The sequence below is a fragment of the Odocoileus virginianus genome, chromosome 2 (assembly GCF_023699985.2).
Source record: "Odocoileus virginianus isolate 20LAN1187 ecotype Illinois chromosome 2, Ovbor_1.2, whole genome shotgun sequence".
Lineage (NCBI taxonomy): Eukaryota > Metazoa > Chordata > Mammalia > Artiodactyla > Cervidae > Odocoileus > Odocoileus virginianus.
The window spans coordinates 7,468,075-7,491,737 of NC_069675.1; the positions used below are offsets into that span (position 1 = coordinate 7,468,075).

At 43.2% G+C, this 23,663-nt stretch overlaps 1 long non-coding RNA gene across 1 annotated transcript; it reads left to right on the forward strand.

Moving 5' to 3' along the window:
- The first annotated feature begins 14,508 nt into the window (after positions 1-14,508).
- LOC110125731 (uncharacterized) lies at positions 14,509-20,354 on the forward strand. Its single transcript, XR_002310163.2, has 3 exons — positions 14,509-14,612; positions 16,181-16,324; positions 20,214-20,354. It is a non-coding gene; the product is annotated as an uncharacterized lncRNA (long non-coding RNA).
- The last annotated feature ends 3,309 nt before the right edge of the window (positions 20,355-23,663 follow it).

A 23,663-nucleotide genomic window follows, 5' to 3' on the forward strand; every position in this document is an offset into this window, starting at 1 on the left:
CAAAGCACTGTAGTATTCTTGCCTGGAAAATCCCGTGGACAGAGGAGCCTGGTGAGTTACAGTCCACGGAGCATGCACCCATGCAAATTTCCACATAATGTTACCTGAAAACTTAGTATCTTAGATCAAAAAAAACCATTTCTTATTTCATAGATTCTGTGGGTCAAGGGTCTAGAAGTGGTCAGAAAGGAGGATTCTTGCACAGGGAATCTCGTGAGGCTACAATCAAAATATTTTCTGAGGCTGCAGTCAGCTCAAGTGTCAACTGGGACTGCAGAATCCACTTCTTAGCTCACTTCCGTGAAGATCTGCTTCCAAGCTCACTTATGTAGTTGCTGGCAGGCCTCAGGTCCTTGCCATATGGGTCTCTGTATAGGCTGCCTGGGTGTTGTCATGATGTGGTGGGTGCTGATGAGAGAGAGAAAGAAAGAATCAGAGGCTAGGAGAAGGTGGCCACCACCGAAGCCACTGTTGTTTTCTAACCTAATCTCAGTGGTGATAACCCATCACATTTGCTGCATTCTGTTCCAGGAAACGAGTCTATAAATTCTCCAGGTGAGGGATTACATCAGGGCATGGATTCCAGGAGGCAGAGGTCCTGGAGGACTGTCCTTACATCCCCCCACCCTAGATTGTGCTTCGGTCACAAATGACCCCAAATAGCATTAAGAATGCTCTGGCTCTTCCCCATGTCTTCATTATATGACCCGATATAGCAGAATGATTGAAATTGTGAAAGATGGATAATGTGTTCCAGGAAAAGGAAGGAATATTAATACTTTTATACTGCTAATGATGGCAAATCTTAGTAGAATCACTTTGGAAAATAGTTTATAATTATCTAATAAAACTGAAAATTATCAAATAAAATTATAAAAGTTTATAATTATCTAATAAAATTTCTGACTCAGAAATGACATACCTAAAAATATACCCCTGAAATGCATGCATATGTGCACAAAGAAATATCTATATCTCTCTGTATGTATCTCTTTACCTACACATACAAGAATATTTCAACAGCCTTATGAATATTATCTCAAGCAGGAAAAAAAATGTTACCATGATCAATAAAATGGATAAATAAGTTATCTATATAGTGGCATGATACACAGCACTGAAAATTAACAAATCTATGGCTGGACCAAAAAAGCAGGTGAAGCTCACAAACATAATGTTGAGCAAACGTTCCCACTCAGGTGAAACTAAGCCTTAGTGTTTAGGAAAATGCATGTTCATATAAGACCCTGATGCTGGGAAACATCAAGGCAAAAGAAGAGCAACAGAGGATGAGATGGTTGGATGGCATCACCGACTCCATGGGCAGGAATCTGAGCACACCGTGGGAGATAGTCAAGGACAGGGAAACCTGGCATGCTGCAGTCCATGGTGTTGCAAAGAGGCGGACAATTATACAAGCACAAAGAAAAACAAAAATGTGACTTCCATGAAAGTCAGGACAGTGGTCACTTTTGATGAGGGCAGGGAGGGGGCTTCCGAGATGTAGTGTCCTGTTTCTTCATCAGGCTGCAGTAAACATATTTAAATTTATTAAACTCTCAGGTTTAGTTCATTGAACCCCAGAGGGTGGAGATGACATCACAGTTTCTCCTAAACCTTTCACATCCCCTCTTAGGGAAAACAGAAACCAGAGGGAAAGAGGCTGACACAATGTGGACATTAAAACCTGGCTGTCGCTCCCCTAGAGGTCCTTCCTCTCTGGGTGCATCTAGGTCCCCGGAACTTCCCTGCAGCTGATGTTGCCACACTCACTGTCATCTCCACCATGATCTTCATCACCAATGGAGTTATTCTAATATCCCGTGACCTAAAAGAGCTGATGCTTCCTAGTCTTTCATCACTAGCATAGAACATAGTTGAAATTGTTGTTGTTCAGTCACTAAGTCGTTTCTGACTCTTTGTGACCCCATGGACTACAGCACGCCAGGCTTCCCTGTCCTTCACTGTCTCCCACAATTTGCTCCAACTCTTATCTGTTGAGTCAGTGATGCCATCCAACCATTTTGACCTCTGTCACCCCCTTCTCCTCCTGCCTCAATCTTTCCCAGCATCAGGGTCTTTTTATAAGAAGGTAAATATTTAATGTTCAGCTACCTAGTAATTGGAGAAGGAAATGGCAACCCCCTCCAGTACTCTTGCCTGGGAAATCAATGGATGGAGGAGTGTGGTAGGCTACAGCCCATGGGGATGCAGAGTCGGATGCGACTGAGCAACTTCACTCCCTCACTCACCTAGTATAGCTATAACTGAAGTCTTCAACTTCCAGATGGGTAACTTCACAACTCATTTTTAGATGTGAAGGCTTTATACTTAAATTCTTAATTTAGGGCTTCCCTGGTGCCTCAGCAGTAAAGAACCTGCCTGCGAATGCAGGAAACACGAGTTTGATCCCTGGGTCAGGAAAATCCCCTGGAGAAGGAAATGGCAGCCCACTCCAGTATTCTTGCCTGTCAAACCCCTTGAACAGAGGAGACTGGCAGGCTGCAATCCATGGGGTCTGCAAAAGAATCAGACACAACCTAGCGACTAAACAACAAGAAACAACAGTGTATACTTGTAAGTCAGGAGTGAGACTGTCACTGTGTATCAAAACCGTGTGAGTTTTAAGGAATGTAACTAAGCAATTCGCCCTCACTGTGTAACTCATGTGCGTTGACTGGTTCCCTCGTCTGTTAAAAAGAGAAGTTTGCCCTGGATCTTCAGGCACCGAACACTGTGCTTTTGGTAGGAGGAAGCCATGGTGCTGGATGCTCAGGTGGAGAGAACGGGGCCAGATGGTTCCTACTCACTCAGGGAGTGTCCAGGTAAGGAAACAGGAGAAGCACAAATGAGGCTGGATTAGAGCAAGGCTGTGATGGCTTTAAAACCCTGCTTGGAAATAATGTAAGCACTTGGATGTCCGCCCTTGTGGTCGGAGAAGCTTAGCTGGCATTCACGGGCACAGCGACTGGCTTGCTCAGCTCTGAGCCATGAGAAGATGGCCAGCCCTCGAGTTAGGAATGCTGTAGCATCATTCTTCATGGTTGCGATGCTCCTGTCCACGTTAGAAATTCTGATTCCATAACTACGCGAGGGGACATTTTCTTTAGTGATAGCCTGAGTGCGATGCCCTCATTTACACTGTGCAAATAAATGAACTTACTCTATAGGGACAAGTTGCTGCTGCTAATGTCACATGACACCAGTTTAATCCAATATTTCAAATAAATATTTGCAACACTCTTGACAGGTGCTGTCAGGCTCTAACGCTTCCTTTTTTTGTCGCGGTGCTCTAACAGACTAAAATGATGTCACATTAATGTGATGGTAGATGACAGGGGGCTGAGGATGTAAGGCACTGGTCCCCCGATCCATGTGATAAAAAGTGAGTGCAGAGAGGAAGTGCCACACAGACACTCAGCCGCCCAGGCCGCCCATCCCACTGGTCCACATTCGGGTGCAGAGTCCCATCACTGCTGTACCTGCTGCAGCTGAGAAGGAAGAAACACGTGAGGCCCCCGGGCAGCTGCAGGATAGAGACAGAATGGCCCCCCAGGGCGTGTTTTCCCAGGGCGACTCAAAAGGGAGTGTCCTTGCTGGTGTTTATTCACTGGGTGCAACTCTGTGACCCTGGGGGTCGCAGCCCGCCAGCTCCTCCGTCCATGGGATTCTCCAGGCAAGAATACTGGAGTGGGTTGCCATTCCCTTCTCCAGGGGGTCTTCCTGACCCGGGGATCGAACCCAGGTCTCCTGCATTGGCAGGTGGGTTTTTTTTTTTTTTTTTAACCACTGAGCCAGCAGGGAAGCCTAATTAATTATTTTGTTAAAGAAATCCTCATCACCATATGTTTAATTTTGGTATTGGAGTGTTTAGGTCATTTTCCATGTTCACTTAAAGTGAATGTCTGTTTTCTAATAGACATTTTCAGGAGTCACAAACTTAAGTTTTTCTTCTGTATTTTCAAAAGATACAGTGTCAGGAAGACGGAGGAGAAAACAGTACAAAACAGAAGCTGTCTGAGCCTGTCTGAGTAAAGAAGAGCAGTGGGTATTGTCTCCCAGAGTAATGTGTCTTCTGAACCCAAGGGACTGGAGAGCTTTGAGAGCAGCCTCGGGCAAAAGCTGAGCAGCTCCCATTCCAGAATAAGTAGACTTTTGTTTACAAACCTGAGTTAGGATAGATTCAGAGGTTAATTTGTCTTCAAAATCATTGCATTAAGGTCCAGTTTATGGGGTGCTGAAAATACTGGAAGCGGGTAGATTTTATCGGTAAAATATGGAATGAGTGTTTGAAGTCCTATAGACAACCTACTCTGGGGCCTCTCTGCTGGTGCCGGTGGTAAAGACTCCACCTGCCAAGGCAGGAGACACAGGAGACATGGGTTGGATCCCTGGATTGAAAAGATTTCCAGAAGGAAATGGCAACTCACTCCAGTTTTCTTGCCTGGAAAATCCTGTGGACAGAGGAGCCTGGGGGGCTACAGCCCATAGGGTGGGCTACAGCCCATAGGGGGGCTACAGTCCATAGGGGGGCTACAGTCCATAGGACGATGTATAGTCCATAGCACTGGAGATGACTGAAGGGACTTAGCACAAGCACCCACATAGGATCTCGGTGACCATGAAGAGTCCCAACGCTAAGTGCCATTGATCAGCTCCCAGCGTCCAGAGTTCAGCCCTGACTCCCTGTAAATGTGAGACCAGCCAAGTCCCTGGTCCTCTTGAGATCTCTCCTCTTTTTCCTCTAGAAAGACAGCAGATTAAGTCATTAGTAAGATCACTTCCTCACCTAATATTCTGTGGTTCTGTCAAAATCGCAAATTACAATGAGTAAATGAAAACTCAAGATATCATTTCTGGAAGGTTGCTGACCTCTAGTGTCAGCACAGATTTTGGAAAGGAAATTCAGACCTCAGTGTTAATTTCCTATTCCCCGGTGGCTCAGAGGTAAAGAATCTGCCTGCCAGTGCAGGGGACCTGGGTTTGATCCCTGGGTCAGGAAGATCCCCTGGAGTAGGAAATGGCAAGCCACTCCAGTATTCTTGCCTGGGAAATCCCATGGACAGAGGAGCCTGGTGGGCTACAGCCCACGGGGTCACAAAGAGGACTTAGTGACTGAGCAAGCACGCTGCATGTGTTAATTTCACATTCCTATCAAGACTTGTCCAGCCCTTTTCCAGTTTCCTATGGAGGAGAAGAAAATGTAAAATACTTCAAATTAAAGTTCTATTAACTAAAGCTTCATTTACAGAATAAATATTTCTGCTGACATTTGACAGATTATATCAATTTTGAACCTCAAATTTTAATAAGGTATTACCAAGCCCAAGAATAAACAAGCTAATCAGGCTCACTTTCCTATTTCCTCCTTTGTATTAAATGATAAGTGAATTTAAAGCTATGCTTTGTCTTATTAATATCTGCTAAATATGGATGATATACTGAATATATATTTATTCTTAAACTCATTTGGAGGCAAATATTTACAAGGCTTTTCTGTTATAATCTGATTTTAATATCTCAACTGAAACTGATTTATAGCACATGACTTCAAATGTGGTGTTAGTTAAAGAGGCCAAGAATTAATTAGCTGATTCTATCAAGGGTTTTTTGAAACTGATTTTTAAAGGGAGGAGGGACAAACTTCTTTTTTTTAAGTCAAATTTTAATTGTAGGAATTTTCATGGCAAATATCAGAGTTCCAAGTAAACAAATCTTTAATAATTTTGCCTGTGCATACTTGGTTTTATATAACGTTAACTGAGTGAACATCTTACTTTAATAGCCTCTGCATCCTGTGAACACCATTTCTAGCATGCAAGCGGATGTTGTGTATGCTGGAATTAGCTACTGAGGAGTTAGTCAGTTCTGTTTCTTGGCGTGCTTTAAAACTTGCTGGATATGAAACATGGGTGGGTGGAAGTTGATGAAAGCCAGTCAAATGTCTCTCCTGGCTATCAGCTAAGGGATGCTGTCCACTTACCTTATTGTATTTAGAGACCTCACATCTTGTCTTGTAGACGCATAGAGAGGATACAAACCTCTTTGTCTGAACAGATTAGTTACGTGTTATGTGCGTGTACTCAGTAGTGTCCAACTCTTTGCGATCCCATGTGTTGTGGCCTCCCAGTCTCCTCTGTCCATGGGATTTCCCAGGCAAGAATACTGGAGTAGGTAGCCATTTCCTTCTCCAGGGGATCTTCACCACCCAGGGATGGAACCCACATCTCCTGCATCGGCAGGCGGATGCTTTACCGCTGCGTCACCTGGGAAACCGTATCCTTGTAATGCGGGAAGATTAATTGGTACACCTGGACCACTCAAAGGGTGCTTGCGGTGTGCAAGGCGCTAAACAGATTTCAGGCAATCTTAGTTTCTTCTTCCGAGAGTTTTGTGCTGGTCAATTATGAATTTAACACAGAAAGTGAGTTTATGAATTTAAAACAGAAGTGTTAAAATTTGTAACAAAGTTAAATAAGTGTTAATATACACATTAAAAATAAGATATAAGGATTGTTTATAGAACAGCACACCTATTTTAGAAGAGAAGTATTTCAGATACTGGGCCCATTCGTGCCATAAAGCTCTCCACCACTGTATTAGCCATGGTCCTCCAGAAAAATAGAACCAATAGGATGCACACACACACACACACACACACACACACACACATCCTATTGGGCTTCCCTGGTAGCTCAGATGGTAAAGAATTTGCCTGCAATGCTGGAGACCCAGGTTCAATCTCTGGGTTGGGAAGATCCCCTAGAGAATGGGAATGGCAATCCACTCCAGTGTTCTTGCCTGGAGAATTCCATGCCAGAGGAGTCTGGTGGGCTACAGTCCATGGGGTCATGTAAAGTCCAACACAACTGAGTGACTAACATTAACACACACACACACACACACACACACACACACACACACAGAGTAAGTGAGAAAGAGAGGGTGAGAGACAGAGAAAGACAGAGAAAGAGACAGAAAGAAAGATTTGCAAAAATTGGCTTGTATGAATATGGGAGCTGGTAAATTTGACTTATGCATGGCAGGTGGGCAGCTTGGACATTTTAGCAGAAGTCACAGTTTCGAGTCTAAAGGCAATCTGGAGGTAGAATTTTCTCTTTCTCAAAGGACCTAAGACTTTTCTCTTAAGTCCTCCAACTGAATGAATGAGGCCCACCCACATTATGAAGGGTCACCTGCTTTACTTGGAGCCTACTGATGTAAGTGTTAATCACATCTAAAAATACCTTTGCAGCCTTATCTGGACTGGTGTTTGACCAAACAGTTGAGCACTAGAGCATAACTAAATTGACACATACAATTAACTATCACACCCTGTAACACTACTATACATGGGCTTGATTTAATATTTTATTAAACAATCTTTTGCTTTTCTCATAGAGTTATTCACTTGACCCAACTTGAGAGAAGCTGAAATGATGAAATGATTTTACTATCATGATTAGTCCCATCATGGTTTTCTTCTCTTCTTCATGTCTGGGACTTGGAAGAGTCCATTTTTATCTGCAGATTTATTTCTTTTATCTTTTCTCTGTAAATGATGCTGTGGCTCCTTGCCCAGATGGTCAGTCAACTGGGTCTTAAGTAGCAAGTCCATTTAGAAACCGTGAAGGTTGATTCTGTGTGTTAACTTGGCTAGGCCAGTGGGGACAAATACTTAGTCCCACGTATTGGGTGTTCCTGTGAAGGTGGGTTTGGATGAGGTTAACGTCTAAATAAGGGCTTCCCTGGTGGCTCAGATGTAAAGCATCCACCTCCAATGTGGAAGACCTGGGTTCTATTCCTGGGTTGGGAAGATCCCCTGGAGGAGAGCATGGCAACCCACTCCAATATTCTTGCCTGGAGAATCCTATAGACAGAGGATCCTGGCAGGCTATAGTCCACGGGGTTGAAAAGAGACAGGACTGAGCGACTCAGCACAGCACACACCACAATGTCTAAATAGGGCTTCCCAGGTGGCGCTAGTGGTAAAGAATCTGCCTACCAATGCGGGAGAGGAAAGAGACAAGCAGATTCAATCCAGGGTTGGGAAGATCCCCTGGAGAAGGAAATGGCAACCCACTCCAGTACTCTTGCCTGGAGAATCCCATGGACGGAGGAGCCTGGCGGGCTACGGAGTTGTAAAGAGTCAGACTCGACTGAGCAACTAGTACAAACCAAACACAAGCAAACAAAAGTCTGAATGAGTGGACTTTGAGTAAAGCAGATGGCTCTATAGTGAAGGTGGTATTCCTCCAGTCAGTCCAAGGCCTGAGTAGGACAAAGACGGACCTCCACCCAGTGAGAGAGAATTCTTACAGCTGTGAGGCCCTTGGATTCCTCCTCCCCCTCCCCCTCCTCCGTGGCAAGCCCTTGGAAATTCAGTGTAACTACTGATTGATTTCCTGCTGCTTCCTTACCCTCCAGACCTGCTTTGCTTGAAGTAGTCTATATCCTTTTGTTCTTTGGTATGTTGTAGTCTTTATCACATAAGCTTTTTGGGAATCTAAGGAGTTAAATTAAGCTGTCCATGAAAGTTTGCTTCCCAGGAGAATGCCGGTAACCTCCAGAGAGGGCTTCGAAGACATTTTCCCACCAAATCTTTTTTCTTTACAAATTAAAAAAAAATAATAAAGATGCTTTCTCCTTGGAAGGAAAGCTGTGATAAACCTAGACTGTATTAAAAAGCAGAGACATGACTTTGCTGACAAAGGTCCATATAGTCAAAGCTGTGGTTTTTCCAGTAGTTGGATGTTAAGATGTTAAGAGTTGGACCATAAGGATGTTAAGAGTTGGACCATAAAGAAGGCCAAACACTGAAGAATTGATGCTTTCAAATTGTGTTGCTGGCGACAATTCTTGTGAGTCCCTTGGACTGCAAGAAGATCAAACCAGTCAATCCTAAAGGAAATCAATTCTGAATATTCATTGGAAGGACTGATGCTGAAGCTGAAGCTCCAATACTTTGGCCACCTGATGTGAAGAGCCGGCTCACTGGAAAAGACCCTGATGCTGGGAAAGATTGAAGGCCACAGGAGAAGGGGACAGCGGAGGATGAGATGGTTAAATAGCATCACTGACACAATGGACATGAATCTGAGCAAACCCCTGGAGATAGTGAAGGTCAGTGAATCCTGGCGTGCTGCAGTCTGTGGGGTCGCAAAGAGTGGGACAGGACTGAGTGACTGAACAACAGAAATATCAATATTTCTTACATGTTTATTTGGCTGCATATGTCTTACTGGCCAGGGATCAAACCTGGACCTCCTGTATTGGAAGCACAGAGTCTTAGCCACTGGGTCACCAGAAAAGCTTCTCCCTCCCACTTTTGTAACTTTAGTCTTTCTGATCTCTGACAATACCTGCATCTATTTGAAATTTTTTGAAGAGCAAGTTTAGGAATTAAAGACAGCTCTTCTTGAGTCCATGGATGATCCTGGAAACATAATTGAGACCTTGGCAGGCCCTGGTCTGTGAACACTCAGCTAGCAGGCGCTAGTGAGTTCCAATACCAAGCTCAAACATCATGCCTCCAGTGTCTGTGATGGACACAATCCAATTCTAATACCTTGTGTCAGGCATTCCAGCTGCCCTCTAACCGTTCTTAATAATAAGACAAAAGTGATATTTTAGGGTAACAGTTAATAAATAATGTGACTTATCCAATCACAGCTTTCACTAAAATATTATTATCTTTTGGCAGATTCATTACTGTGGAGACATCAGGACCTGATGAAACATCCTCTAATTCTACCACTAGTACATTTTCCAGAGTTGTCTTTCTTTTAATTTAATTCTCCCACTCTGAAAGCATACTGTCCATTGCAATTACCGAATGAGCATTTAATCTCGCATAACTAAGGCATTTTAATCTTTTCTTATGGAGAGATGATTAAAAGGCCCTAATATTGCTATGATATGGATACGTTTCATCCCGACCGAGTGAATCAAAGTTTCCTTTGTTCTCATAACTGTGAGTGAAGACAAATGAAATCTCCAGACACTTTGCTGTGGAGGTGAAGCCACCTCTCAAGGTGTGATAAATAACTATTTGTAGACAGAGTCTATTGAATAGAAGGTTTCCAGAGCTTCCTTGGGCAGAGGTGAGCCTAGAGGTATAGAACGGTAAGAGAAGTTTTCATAGTTGTTATCATAACTTGATTTATAGTCTGTTGTATTTTCCCAAAGCAATAAATCTTGGCACTTTTTAAAGGCTGTGTTGCACAAGAGAGCTACTGGATCACATTAAAACTTCAAGGGGGTTATTTTGTTATACCATGGGGTCGCAAAGAGTCGGACACGACTGAGCGACTTTCACTTTCTTTCTTTCTCTTCCAATCCTCAAGGAAATCAACCCTGAATATTCACTGGAAGGACTGATGCTGAAGCTGAAGCTCTGATACTTTGACCATCTGATGTGAAGAACCAACTCATTGGAAAAAGACCCTGATGCTGGGAAAGACTGAGGACAGGAAGAGAAGGGCCATACAGGATGAGATGGTTGGATGGCATCATTAACTCAATGGACATAAGTTTGAGCCAACTCTGGGAGATAATAAAGACAGGGAAACCTGGTGGGCTGCCGCCCATGGAGTGACAGAGTCTGTCAGGACAAATAACAGCAACAGCAATAGCATTTTTACACTGATAGTTTCAATTTTTAGTTAGCATGTCAGTACTCTAGTATAGAATAAACGAAAGTTAAAAATTGTCTAACTTCTTCAAAATCAGCACCTTTTTTTTTTTTAATTCTCGCTGTCCTATATCCTCGGCACATATGTCTCGTTAAAAAGATTTTATAGCTGGAATGTTTGCCATTCCAAACCTTAACCTATTATCAACTCTAGTGAAAATACATAAATATAAATCTGCAGTGTGTTATAAATCTCAGAAAGTAATCTCCCCATGACTCTTTTGCGTGGCCTTTAACCACTGACATTGGTATATTCATTATAATTGTACTGGTCACTGTTTTATGAGGAAGGGCACCACACTGCATTATGTATTTTCATAATACCTTGTGCATGGTTGAGGAATGTCATATCTTTTTTCTTCAACCTCTGTTTCTCAGTCACATCCATTCATGACCTAATTCTCCCTTTCAGAACTGTGGTGGATAAAGAGTCTGCAGTTGAACAAGTTTGCATTTGGGAAACAAAGCAACTCCAGTTAGACTTTTATTGTGCACTTATTCCTCCAGGATTATTTCATATTTATTGAAAGTTGGTAAAACAACAATCCCTTCCAGACTGAGAGTGATCTGATAATCAGTGTGAAGTATATTTGCAAAACAAGTCAGGAGTAACCTGTTTCTCTGTGAAAGAAACATTCAGATTGCTGAAACAGCCATGTTCATGGATACATTTGAGCTTTAAAAATATTCTTTTTTGAAATAAATTTCATCCCTCTTCTTTTATTGGGATTAGGAATCTTTTGTTTGTTTAATTTTTATTTCTTTAGTTACTGATTTGGACTGTGCTGGGTCTTCGTTGGGGCGCATGGGCTTCTCTCTAGTTTCGGCGAGCAGGGCTGCTCTTGGGTGAAGTGCGAGGGCTTCTCCTTGCGCTGGCTTGTGGGCTTCAGTAGTTGCGGTGCACGGGCTTAGTTGCTCCACCGCACATGAAATCTTCCTGGATTCTTCTTTGAAAAAGAGCACATTTTCTTTCCATCTTCTATGTATGCTGCTTCCTTACATTTTCTCATGAAGCTTCTTTTAAGCTTACATGAAATGTGTATTAAATAAATTTGTAGATCATGAATAAATGGTATAAACAGGCATAAGAAACGATTCAAGAATGTTTCACTCTTGTTTTGTGTCAGTGTAGACTATTGACTGAATCAGAAGTTCATAGAAAGAATATCTGAGAACTTTGAGCCATACATAAATTCATGAGGCCATAGAAACACTTTGTTTGCATATTGTTTCTTTATTATCCAGGAACTGCTTTGATTATTTGGGCTGAGGTGTTGACAGCTTGGGGTGTATGCCTTGATTACATAGGTAAAGGAATATACATTAAGCTGAATAGAAAGCTGATGGCAGTGTAGGCTAAGTGCATTTAATTAGCTTCGTACTCAAATACCCTATTCATTATTTCTTCCTCTAAGAATGAGATGAGTGTGTGTTCATGTGTGTGCCCATGTGTGTGTGCATGTGTATGTATTTATGGTGGGAGCAGAAGGTTGATGCTATTGGAACAACTTTTTGGATGGGCTCTGGGGAGTAGAAAAGAAAGCTTTTGTTTGTAAAATGTAAAGCTCCATTTACAAAAATGTAAACCCTTGAACAGTTCCAAGGGGACCGAAAGGGTTGAATTGATAATGCAGCATTTCTACACTGATAAATGTGAATTTTCTGGTTAACAATATTAGTACTATGCCAGGATAAATAGACAGCTATTCTAATACCAACATGTCACTACTAAACTCTCCTGGATGAGAAGAGCTTTGCTTGGATGAAACTGGGGAGTGGCCAATGTCTTCCTTAGTTATGCAGGATTCCCTGTAGGGAAAGAAACCATCATTTGAAATTTTTTTGTGTTGCCTTTTGAAATAAAACTTTTTATTTCACGAGACTCTTAGTAAAAGTGAAGAAATTGACAAGGCAGTAAATATCTAATACAGCATTGTTTTTGTTTTGCTTATTATGTATTTTTTTTTTGGCACTTCAGTGTGGCTTGTGGGAACTTTGTTTCTTAATCTGGGATCAAACCCCAGCCAACCTAAGTGAGAGCTCAGTCTTAACCACTGGACCACCAGGGAAGTCCCTAGTGTTGTTTTTAACTATTATCCTTTGACTGAACATGATAATAGGGAAGGAAATGCAAACCTCATTTTGTTATCTGAAGTAGTTCACCTCTGAAAAGCAATTCAGTTGCAAAATTACTCAGTAATTAAGATAAAGAGATATGAAGTCAGGACAGACCTGAATTCACACCTCAGTTCTGTGTCTTACTAGTAACAGGACTCCTGCAAAGGGTTTGAAATTTTCTAACCTCCAGTATGTAAACAGAGAATGGTAATGAAATTTCTTCATATGGTTATTGTGAAAACTAAAACATATAAAAAGTTCTTAGCAGGATACCTGGCCTATAATAATCATCATAAACACGTGGCTTTTAAAAAAATCTCAAGGTGAAAAAACTAATGAAATATTTAAGGAAAACAACATCCCCTCCACCATTAACCATCTCTTCAAACTGGACTGTTGGATTTTTCCCTAAAGTTATATACCTGTTTCACTCTCTCTCTCAAAAAAAAAAAAAAAAAAAACCCCAACATTTTAAGAATAAATGACCTGTTAAAAGTACAGAAAAATCATGCCTTGACCTTGAGGCAGAGTTTATGAATTCTGAAAGGGTGAAGAAAAACATAATAATTAACCGTACCTAGCCATGCACACAGTTATTGTGGAAGTCCTGGTCCAAGTGTTTTTATCACAGCTGTGCAGGTTTCAGCAGGCTCTGCCGCACTTAGTCTCAGGATAGCCTTCAGGGATAGGATGGCAGTGGGCAGGCCACGGAAGGCATTTTTCCTTCTCACTCAGGGACTCCAAGTCTTTTTTGGGGGAAAGGAAGAGTCATCCAGCTGAACTGTCTGCTTCTTTCTGAATTAAGGTCCTAGACGCTCAAGTGCTAGTGTCTGCAAGAAACACCTCCTTCAACCCTGCTCTTGGCTGCTGGCTTGGTTTGAATCCTTTTATGATTCAATGTATACCAGATACCATGTCATTATAAAGACAACCCAACACTACTTATGTTTGACTACTTATACCTTGCTCTGTATTTATGTCAGCATCCAAGATGCAGAAATAATGGGACTTGCTTTGCCCAATACTATAATTTTGCTTGCGTTGTTGTTTTGGTTCAGTCGTTAAGTCATGTCTGACTGTTTGCGATCCCACAGACTGCAGCATACCAGGCTTCCCTGTCCTTCACTATCTCCTGGAGTTTCTTCAAACTCATGTCCATTGAGTCAGCGATGCTATCCAACCACCTCATCCTCTGTCGCCCCCTTCTCCTCCTGCCTTCAATCTTTCCCAGCATCAAGCTCTTTTCCAATGTGTTGGCTGTTCACATCAGATGGCCAGTGTTGGAGCTTCACCATTAGTCCTTCCAATGAATATTTAAGGTTGATTTCCTTTTAGGATTGAGTAGTTCGATCTCCTTGCTGTCCAAAGGACTCTCAAGAGTCTTCTCTAGCACCACAACTTGAAAGCATCAATTCTTCAGCACTCAGCCTTCTTTTTGGTCCAACTCTCACATCTGTACATAACTACTGAAAAAAATATCATAGCTTTCTATATGGACCTTTGTCAGCAAAGTGATGTCTCTTGCTTGTGTAGACATTGTCAAATTAGAAAACATTTTATAGAAATTTCCTTCAGCCCTACCCTGGTTGAATAGGCAACGCTCATCACCTCCTTTGCATTTATGATATCACAGTTCCCCTTATACTCCTCATAAAAATACCAGGGTGAGATTCTCCTTCAGCCAGATGCCCATCACTGCTCACTGAATTGCATTGGACTGATTTAATATAATGTTTCATAAACGTATATGGGAAGCCCACCACTAGATTGGAAAGGAGCTAGGGATCTCCAGTACATCAAGGTAGGGCAATTTGGTATGTGTGTGTTTATGAATATAGTTTTCCTCTCTTCTCTCAGCTAAAGGAAGAAACTATAGTGATGTTTCTGCCATATGACTTTAGAAAGTTTATTGGTCCTTTGAGACAGCCTTCACATCATTTTATTTTTTAAATTATAAACAAAGTATATATCGTTTCTATGTATCTAGTCTTTTGTCTTTGATTTTAATATTTATTTTATTTATTTGGCTGTGCCAGGTCCTCGTTAGAACACGTGGGATCTGGTTCCCTGACCAGGGATGGAACCTGGGCCTCCTGCATTGGGAGCATGAAATCTTAACCACTGGACCATAAGGGAATCTCCTTTTGTCTTTGATTTTAGATGATTAGGAAGAGACCCCAATTGTTTTTTTAGGTCATAATAGGGATATACTTGGGGCTTCCCTTGTGGCTCAGCTGGTAAAGAATCCACCTGCAATGCAGGAGACCTGGGTTTGGTCCCTGGGTTGGGAAGATCCCCTAGAGAAGGGAGAGGCTACCCACTCCAGTATTCTGGCCTGGAGAATTCCATGGACTGTGTAGACCATGGGGTCGCAAAGAGACGGATACGACTGAGTGACTTTCACTTTCACTTTCAGGGATATACTTATTGTTAACAATATCTGTTTAGAAGAGCTTCATTTTCATTTGACACTCTTTTTTTCTTATGGGCACTAATAAGTGATAGAAAAATGATTTGGAAGGAGGGACCCTAACACGTAGAATAGATGAAGTCACTTTGACTCAGAAGATTCTTTCTTCTCCCTCCTCTTTCTTGTGGTTCTCTTTTACTCCCCTCCTTTCTGTCACACAGACACACAAAATGTACAGGGCACGCAAAACTTCCCAATGAGTTAACACTGGACAGCTCTATAATTAATTTGTGGTTTTAAAATAATCTCCACTATTTACACAATGTCTTAATACCAGACACCTGATCTAGAAGATATTAAATGTTGAGGTGAAATATAAAATTTTTATTGGCAAGGCAGACCAAAATTTTAATTCTATTTATTGTCATAAATTGGCAAGTTAGTCTATACTCTTCAATTTCTTGCAATATTAAAACACACATGCATGGGACTCTCTGGCATGGATAGAGTCTCTTGGTTTTGCAGAAAGAGATCAGCAGTGTTGTCTTCGGTCTCTGGGTTGAGCTGTGGTCTCTGGTTGGCCTGGGCCCGGCTGTGTCGCTGGCAGAGTGGCTCCTCTGTCTCCGACCTCCTTGTAGCCTGCATCGTCTCTTCTGGGCCTTTCCTTCCTCCCCAGCAGCCTCCCTGCTCTCCTGTCCTTCACAGGGTGATTCCTGGGAGGAGGAGGAATTTGGTCCCTGGGCTCCTCGGCCTTCCCTTTGTCTCCCCCTCTTTCCCTTACCTTCTCCATTCTCTTGGTCCTTAGGGAAAAAAAAAAAAAACAAAAGAAACCAGAAGCCAAAATGTGATGAAAATGACCTTCTCTGAGCCACTGGTCTTTTTTCTTTTCTCTAAAAAGATTGACTTCTCTTGGGACATGTGCAAAATATTTCTCCAATAATAATTCTGTTTATGTTTAGTAGTGTTTTTTGTGAACTCTGCAACCTGAGTCGATTATGCAAAGAACAGCAACTTCATGGATATAGAAGACTCTGCAATTCTGGGTAACATAGTCATGCCAGAAATGAGCCACAGGTCATCTCATGCCATCTTGGCAGTCCCAGGTGGGTCAGTGGTAAAATTATCTACCTGACAATGCAGGAGATGGAGGAAACGCTGGTTCAGTCCCTGGGTTGGGAAGATCCCCTGGAGAAGGAAATGGCAACTTACTCCAGTATCCTTGCTGGGAAAATCCCGTGGACAGAGGAGCCTGGTGGGCTATGATCCATGGGATCTCAAAGAGCTGGACAGAGCTAAGAGACTGAGAACATACACACACACACACACACACACACACACACACACACACACGCACCCACGTGCCCTCTAAATACCTCTGAAAGCATGTGAGGATCATTCTTTTGTTTTTCTTTTTATTGAAGTATAATCGCTTTACAGTGTGTTAATTTCTGCGGTACCTCAAAATGAATCAGCCAGATGTATGCATACATCCCCTCCGTCTTGAGCATCCCTCCCGTACTCCTCCCCCGCCATCCCACCCTGCTAGGTCATCGCAGCACTGAGCTGAGCTCCTGGTGCTGTGGGGAAGGTTCCCTGAGCCACTGGCCTTTAAGGTGACCTGAAATTCAATCCACTTTTAAAGAGAAAAAAAAAAGAGCGTTTCTTTATACAAACACGATCTGGCCGGCTGTAGGTGTTCAGGAAAGAACAAGTACTCAGAATACTTGGAAAACTGCTTATAAAGGATTGAACAATGACCCTCAGGGTTCAGGAGATTTCCTGGGGGTTAATAAGTAGCTTGGAAGAATTGCTGGCCTTCAGCTGTACTCTGGGCAGTTAACCTCAGCCAGTCAGGCCTTGTTGAGAAACGCCCTGCATGGTGGTGGTGATTGCTATTGTGAGATGTAAACACAGAGGAACACTTTTGGGCTGATTTTATTTCAATGTGCCCTTTGCTTCTGAAAGACCGTGGTGCACTGCTTAAATAGAGCATGGTGGTAATAATACAGCTCTCCTTTCCCGACCACACGCACCTCATCACATTAACCAAGCGGGTTGGAACAATGTTTACAGGGGGGGAAAATTAATATTTTATGAAAGTTAAAAAAAACCCGGAGAAAAACTGTTCAACTGCTTAATACACAGCCAAGATTGTACTGAATTTAGAGCTGCTGCTGCTACTAAGTCGCTTCAGTCGTGTCCGACTCTGTGCGACCCCATAGACGGCAGCCCACCAGGCTCCCCCGTCCCTGGGATTCTCCAGGCAAGAACACTGGAGTGGGTTGCCATTGCCTTCTCCAATGCATGAAAGTGAAAAGTGAAAGGGAAGTCGCTCAGTCATGTCCGACTCTTCGCGACCCCATGGACTGCAGCCCACCAGGCTCCTCCATCCATGGGATTTTCCAGGCAAGAGTACTGGAGTGGGGTGCCATTGCCTTCTCCGGAATTTAGAGCAAACCAGTTATAATTGTATCCCACATACAGTTATAAGATTTTTCTTAAGAGAGAGGGTCTTTTCCCTTTTGCTGTGAGAGGATGACTTCAAAAACTTAAAACAGTTTCGGTCCTTTTCTGGCTAAACCTCCTGCTAGCAAAATAGTTCATTAACTAAAAGATTCATGAGCCAGGTTCACTGGGTTTTAATTTCAAGGGGGACATAGGGAAAACTTATTTTAACCCTGACACACTCAGATAGATACTTAGATTTTCCTCTTGTCGCCATGATTCTCAGTTCACGCCATCTTTAGAATACTTAGTTGGAAAAGTTAGAGCTTGACTTTGTCATTTCTGTTATTTGTGTGTTGAATGAACCAACTGTGAAGTTGGGGTTTGGTGTAGTGTCAAACTGGCCTCGTGGAAGATTGGAGCAGCTCTTATGAACATCTCCACCTTGGTGTCATTGTTCAGGGTGCTGGGGAGTCAGCTAGCTTCAGGCCAGTTCCTGACACACCCACACTGTCTTCTTTACTTCCAGCCAGTGGCTTTGCCTCTGAAAGGAAAGGGATGGTTTGAGCAACAGCTGGGTGGGCAACCTTGAAGGTTTGTAGCACCCCCTCCTGGTCGAAGTGAGAATTGCAGGGGGGAACGCTTCTCTCTGATCCAGGTGATCCGCTCACAAAAGCTCTTGTTTGGGATTTGCTGTTGCTGGTTTGAAATTCATTGTTTGTTTTTTGTTCCCCTTCTTTGGACATTGTTTCTTTTACTTTTGATGCCACTATTTTTGTACATAAATAATTTTTTTTTAATTTACCCTTTCAGGACATGGCACACCGATGAACAGGCTAGAAGAGAATAGTGAGTTCAAATTATCCATTTTCATGCAACAAGCTAAAGGAGAATTCTAGGGAACACAGAGCTGTAATCAGACTGAATGTTGGTGATAATTTAAAAATTATTATTAAAAATGTTTAGTTCCAGTATTCTGAAGGAATGTCCCTTATCTTTTATCTATTAGCACAGTAAGAAACACCAATGTTGTATTTATTATTTTTATGGCAGTATACCTTTTTTCCATAGCATTATTCCCTAATTTTGTATGCCATCATAGGACTTATGCAGTAAAAACCTGCTATTTCATGTTATTCCTTTTCTTTGTCTCTCCTTTCAATTTATAACCATGAATATGCTGCCAACAAGTCAAACTAAAGAAATCTCTAAATAGATGGTACACTGCTTCCTCAGTAAAAGTTTGGAAGCTCTTTGTAGTGGAAAAGAGGTTGGGATTTCGGAGGTGAGGATTTAAATTCTTTCTCCCCATTCAAGATTTTGTTGAGGGGACTTCTCTGGCAATGTAGTGGTTAAGATTTTGCCTTCCAATGCAGGGAGAGTGGATTCGATCCACTAAGATCCCACAAGCCTCACAGCTTAAAAAGCCAAAACATGAAATAGAAGCAATATTGTAACAGATTCAATAAAGATTTTAAAAATGTTAAAAGATTTGTGTTGACTTAGGCAGATTCCCCCAGAGAAGGCAATGGCACCCCACTCCAGTATTCTTACCTGGAAAATCCCATGGATGGAGGAGCCTGGTAGGCTACAGTCCATGGGGTTGCGAAGAGTCGGACATGACTGAGCGACTTCACTTTCACTTTTCACCTTTATGCACTGGAGAAGGAAATGGCAACCCACTCCAGTGCTCTTGCCTGGAGAATCCCAGGGATGGGGTCGCACAGAGTCGGACACGAGTGAAGTGGCTTAGCAGTAGCAGTAGCAGGCAGATTCCCCAGGGCTTCCCTGGTGACTCAGCAGTAAAGAATCTGCCTATGACGCAGGAGACATGGGTTCGATCCCTGAGTTGGGAAGATGCCCTGGCAGAGAAGACTAAAGATTGTTTATACAGCTTCTGTGGCCAAATTCTGTGAGGGCATTGTGGAAAGACTCTTACAGTATTTGCATTTTGAATAGCTTTTGACTGAATGTAAAAATGACACGGGCTTCCTAGGTGGCGCTAGTGGTAAAGAACCTTCCTGCCAATGCGGGAGATATAAGAGACGTGGGTTTGATCCTTGGGTGGGAAGATTGCCTGGAGAAGGGAATGGCCACCCACTCCAGTGCCTGGGAAATGCCATGGACAGAGGAGCCTGGCGGGCTACATTCCATGGGGCTGCAAAGCATCGAACATGACTGGGCACGCATATCTTGGCTTGGTTAAAAGTCCAGACTTTACAAATGTTTTCCTCTTCCCCTCCCACAAGGCAAGAAGCTGTTGACTGGCTTGGTTTTGTCAAGCTCTGTTGGAGACCCCCAGCTTGCCTGCCAATTTGCCTGTGTCCCGCCTCCTTTTAAAAAATCATTCTCTTTCACCCGGCAGGGGCCTTCCCAGAAGGCTACATGGAAAGACAAGTAATCTCGCCTTTTGTAAGTTTCAGCCCTGTTCATCTTGGAAACGTGTATCAAGGCGGCAGATTCACTCATGTTTTTGTTGTCAGTCTTCCCCACTGGAGTGTGAGCTCCACAAACGCCTGGGTGTTTGTCGGTTTTGTCTCCTGCCAGATCTGGCGTGCCTAGAAGAGTGCCTGGCAGGAAACAGGCATTCAGTAAACACGTGCTCAGTGAATGAAGATCCTGTTCATCCACAGGAAGATCCTGAGGAGCGCGATGCAAGGCCCACAGGTTACTGGCTAATATGACGGGCTTTAGGGAAAACTAGTCCTGGGTTTGAATATCAATCCTTTCCCTTAGTATTCATGTGCCCTTAGACATTCACTTAATCTATAAACTTCAGTTTTTCCTTATAAGGCAGATACTAGTAACTCTCCTTTTGGGGGGAAGTGTAGGAGATCTTATCTATAAAATATCTAGTGCAGTTCCCAACACAGAACAGGTGCTCTGTAGGCTGTAGGTACTGTTATTATTACTACCCAGGGGAAGCATGGCTCTTTAGGGTTGATAGTGGGGGAGGGATACAGGATAAACTGTGATGAATGGGGAAGTTCATGTACCAGGGCAGAGAGAAGCAAGGGAGACCCAAGTACTTTTCCAGGTGTATGTGACCTCCATGCATGCTCAGTCACTTAGGTGTGTCTGACTCATTGCGACTCTATGGACTGTAGCTCGATAGGCTCCTCTGTCCATGGAATTTTCCAGGCAAGAATACTGGAGTGGGTTGCCATTTCCTTCTCCAGGGGGTCTTCCCAATCCAGGGATCTAACTGTCATCTCCTGTCTCCTGCGTTAACAGGCGGGTTCTTTACCCGCTGAGCCATCATGGAAGCCCTCTATAGGTACATTTAAAAATATACATATGTAGTTACATGTGAAAAGGAATATGTGCAGTTACACCAGCAAACATATATATAGATATATGTGAAAAGTGAATTAAAACTATTTGTATTTGAAGACATTTGGAGGAAATTTAAGAAAAGCCTCAGGTCTTAGGAGAGGGTAGAGTGTGGTGTGTTGGGAGGAGGGGATCCCAAGATGTCACAAAACCAGAAAGAGGAGGCTCAGTGCTCTGAACACTTGGCATGGTTTCAGAATATCTAGTCATCCTTATTTGCATGCCAAAGAAGGAGTTGAGGCTGTCTCCTGCTACTTAACTGTTTATTGGCCTCATGGCTAGGGACTGAGTCTGCAACGGAGCAGTCTCTACCTGGATGCAAAGCAGAAGAATGAATGAGGTGCTGGGGTGAGGAGATTAACCTGGAGAGATCTGGCTATTCCAGACCTAAGCCGAGTTCTCTGGGGAAGGAGTGCTGCCTGGATTTGCAGACTTCAGAGATGCGAGCTGTTGACCATTGCTCTTTGGGCTGCTGTTGTTTAGTCTCTCAGTTGTGTTTGACTCTTTGCAACCCCACAGACTCTAGCCTGATAGGCAGCTCTGTCCATGGAATTTTCCAGATGAGAATACTGGAGTGGATTGCCATTTCCTGCTCCAGGGTTCTGCCCAACACAGGGATGGAATTTGCGTCTCCTCTATTAGCAGGTGAATGAATACATTAAGACAGACTGGGTGACTCAGTGAGGTAACTTCATCTGATCGCCTCCACTGTTTCATTTTAATACCATTGGTACTTAGACCCCTGGATTTTTGTGAGGATTAACTAAGGTGACAGATGCAGAAATACATGGGCCAAAAACTGTTGGCCGTCCTGTAGAATTGTTGACTTTCTTCCTCTTCTTGTTCTTCTCAACCTTCTATTAATAGTTCCTTCTGACCCCCCTCCTCCACCTCCCCCTCCTCTGGCCTCCTCTGTTGAGACCCTCATCCCTTGGGAAGGGGAAGTTGTGGAGGGCTGCAGTCAGAATCCAGTGGCTCCTCATGGAATTGACTTTGTTCTTTCTGTTCCCAAGGGGAACAGGAGGGAAGGGAGCCTCAAGGTCGTCTGGGCAAGTGCTGCTGAGCTGGAGAAACTGTCTTTAACCCTAAACAAATCTTACCTAGAATCTGGTGTATAAAATAGATGTTACGACAGAGGTGCTATATTTTGAGTAGGAATATAAGGATGCAAGGGGCTTCCCAGGTGGCACTAGTGGTAAAGAATCCACCTGCTAATGCAGGAGACGCAGGAGACTAGGGTTTGATCCCTGCATGGGCAAGATCCCTTGAAGGAGGAAATGACAACCCACTCCAGTATGCTTGCTTGGGAAATCCCATGGACAGAGGAGCCTGGTGGGTTACACTCCATGGGATCGCACAGTCAGACATGACTGAAGCGACTTGGTGCACACATACATACACACTTACATAAGGATGGAAGAACCATGTTCTCCAGTAAGCCTTGTGAAGACAAAACCTTCTCCAATTCCCTCATTTATATAAAGTATAAGAGAACATAGAAGACCTGAAAGGCAACATGACTTGAGGGCAAAGAAAGAACGCCAGTGGGCAAGCCTGCTTTCATGACTGAATGACTATGAAAATTCACTGCTCGGGGCTTTGGTTAAAGGGAAAGCATCCCAGACATGGTGTATAGGAGTGATCTGTTCTATGGGAATCTCCTTAAGGCTGTGAAATCTTCATTGCTTAGCCTGCTCTTCACAGAGTATATCAACCTCTCTCTGGGCCTCAGTTGGTTCCTCATTTGCAAAATAAAGTGAGTGCTTTTGCTGTTGATATTCCATTGCTAAGTCCTGTCTGACTCTTTGCAACCCCATGGATACAGCCCCAGGCTCCTCTGTCCTCCATTATCACCAATAGTTGGCTCAGATTCCTGTCCATTGAGTCGGTGATGCTGTCTAATCATCTCATGCTCAGCCACCCCCTTCTCCTTTTGCCTTCAATCTTTCCCTGCATCAGGGTCTTTTCCAGTGAGTTGGTTTTTCCTAGAAATGAGAACTAAGATACTATAATTCAATAATTCCACCATTCTTCTTTTTTAAAAAACATTCATTTAGTTGTACCTGGGCTTAGTTGCAGCATGCAGGATCTCCCGTTGTGGCTTACAGGTTGTGATGCACGGGCTTAGTTGCCCTATGACATGTGCAATCTCAGTTCCCTGACCAGGAATCAAGCCTGTGTCTGCTGCGTTAGCAGGCAGATTCTTAACCACTGGACCACCAGGGAAGCCCCAGCATTCTTCCTTTTTAAATGAAGAAAGCTTTATATAGAAGCAATATACAGCGGAGTGAAAGGTGCTTTAGATGGGGACAGTAGGCTTGTCACCCACACATATCTTTTGACCATTGTGGATTAGTCACTGTTTAGTTTTCAGGGAGTGAATCAGTCGACAAAGTAGAAAAAAAAATGCACAGGTCTCATGGGGCTGACAATTTACCAGAGTGCAGCTGTGCGTGTGTGTGCATGCACGCACATGCATGCATGCATGCTCAATCGTGTCCACCTCTTTGTGACCCCATGGACTGTAGCCCACCAGGCTCCTCTGTCCATGGGATTTTCCAGGCAAGAAGAGTGGAGTGGGTGCCATTTTCTCCTTCAGGGGATCGTCCTGACGCAGAACGTCAAGCAGGTCCTGACCCGTGCCACGGGTGCAGTTTACTCCAG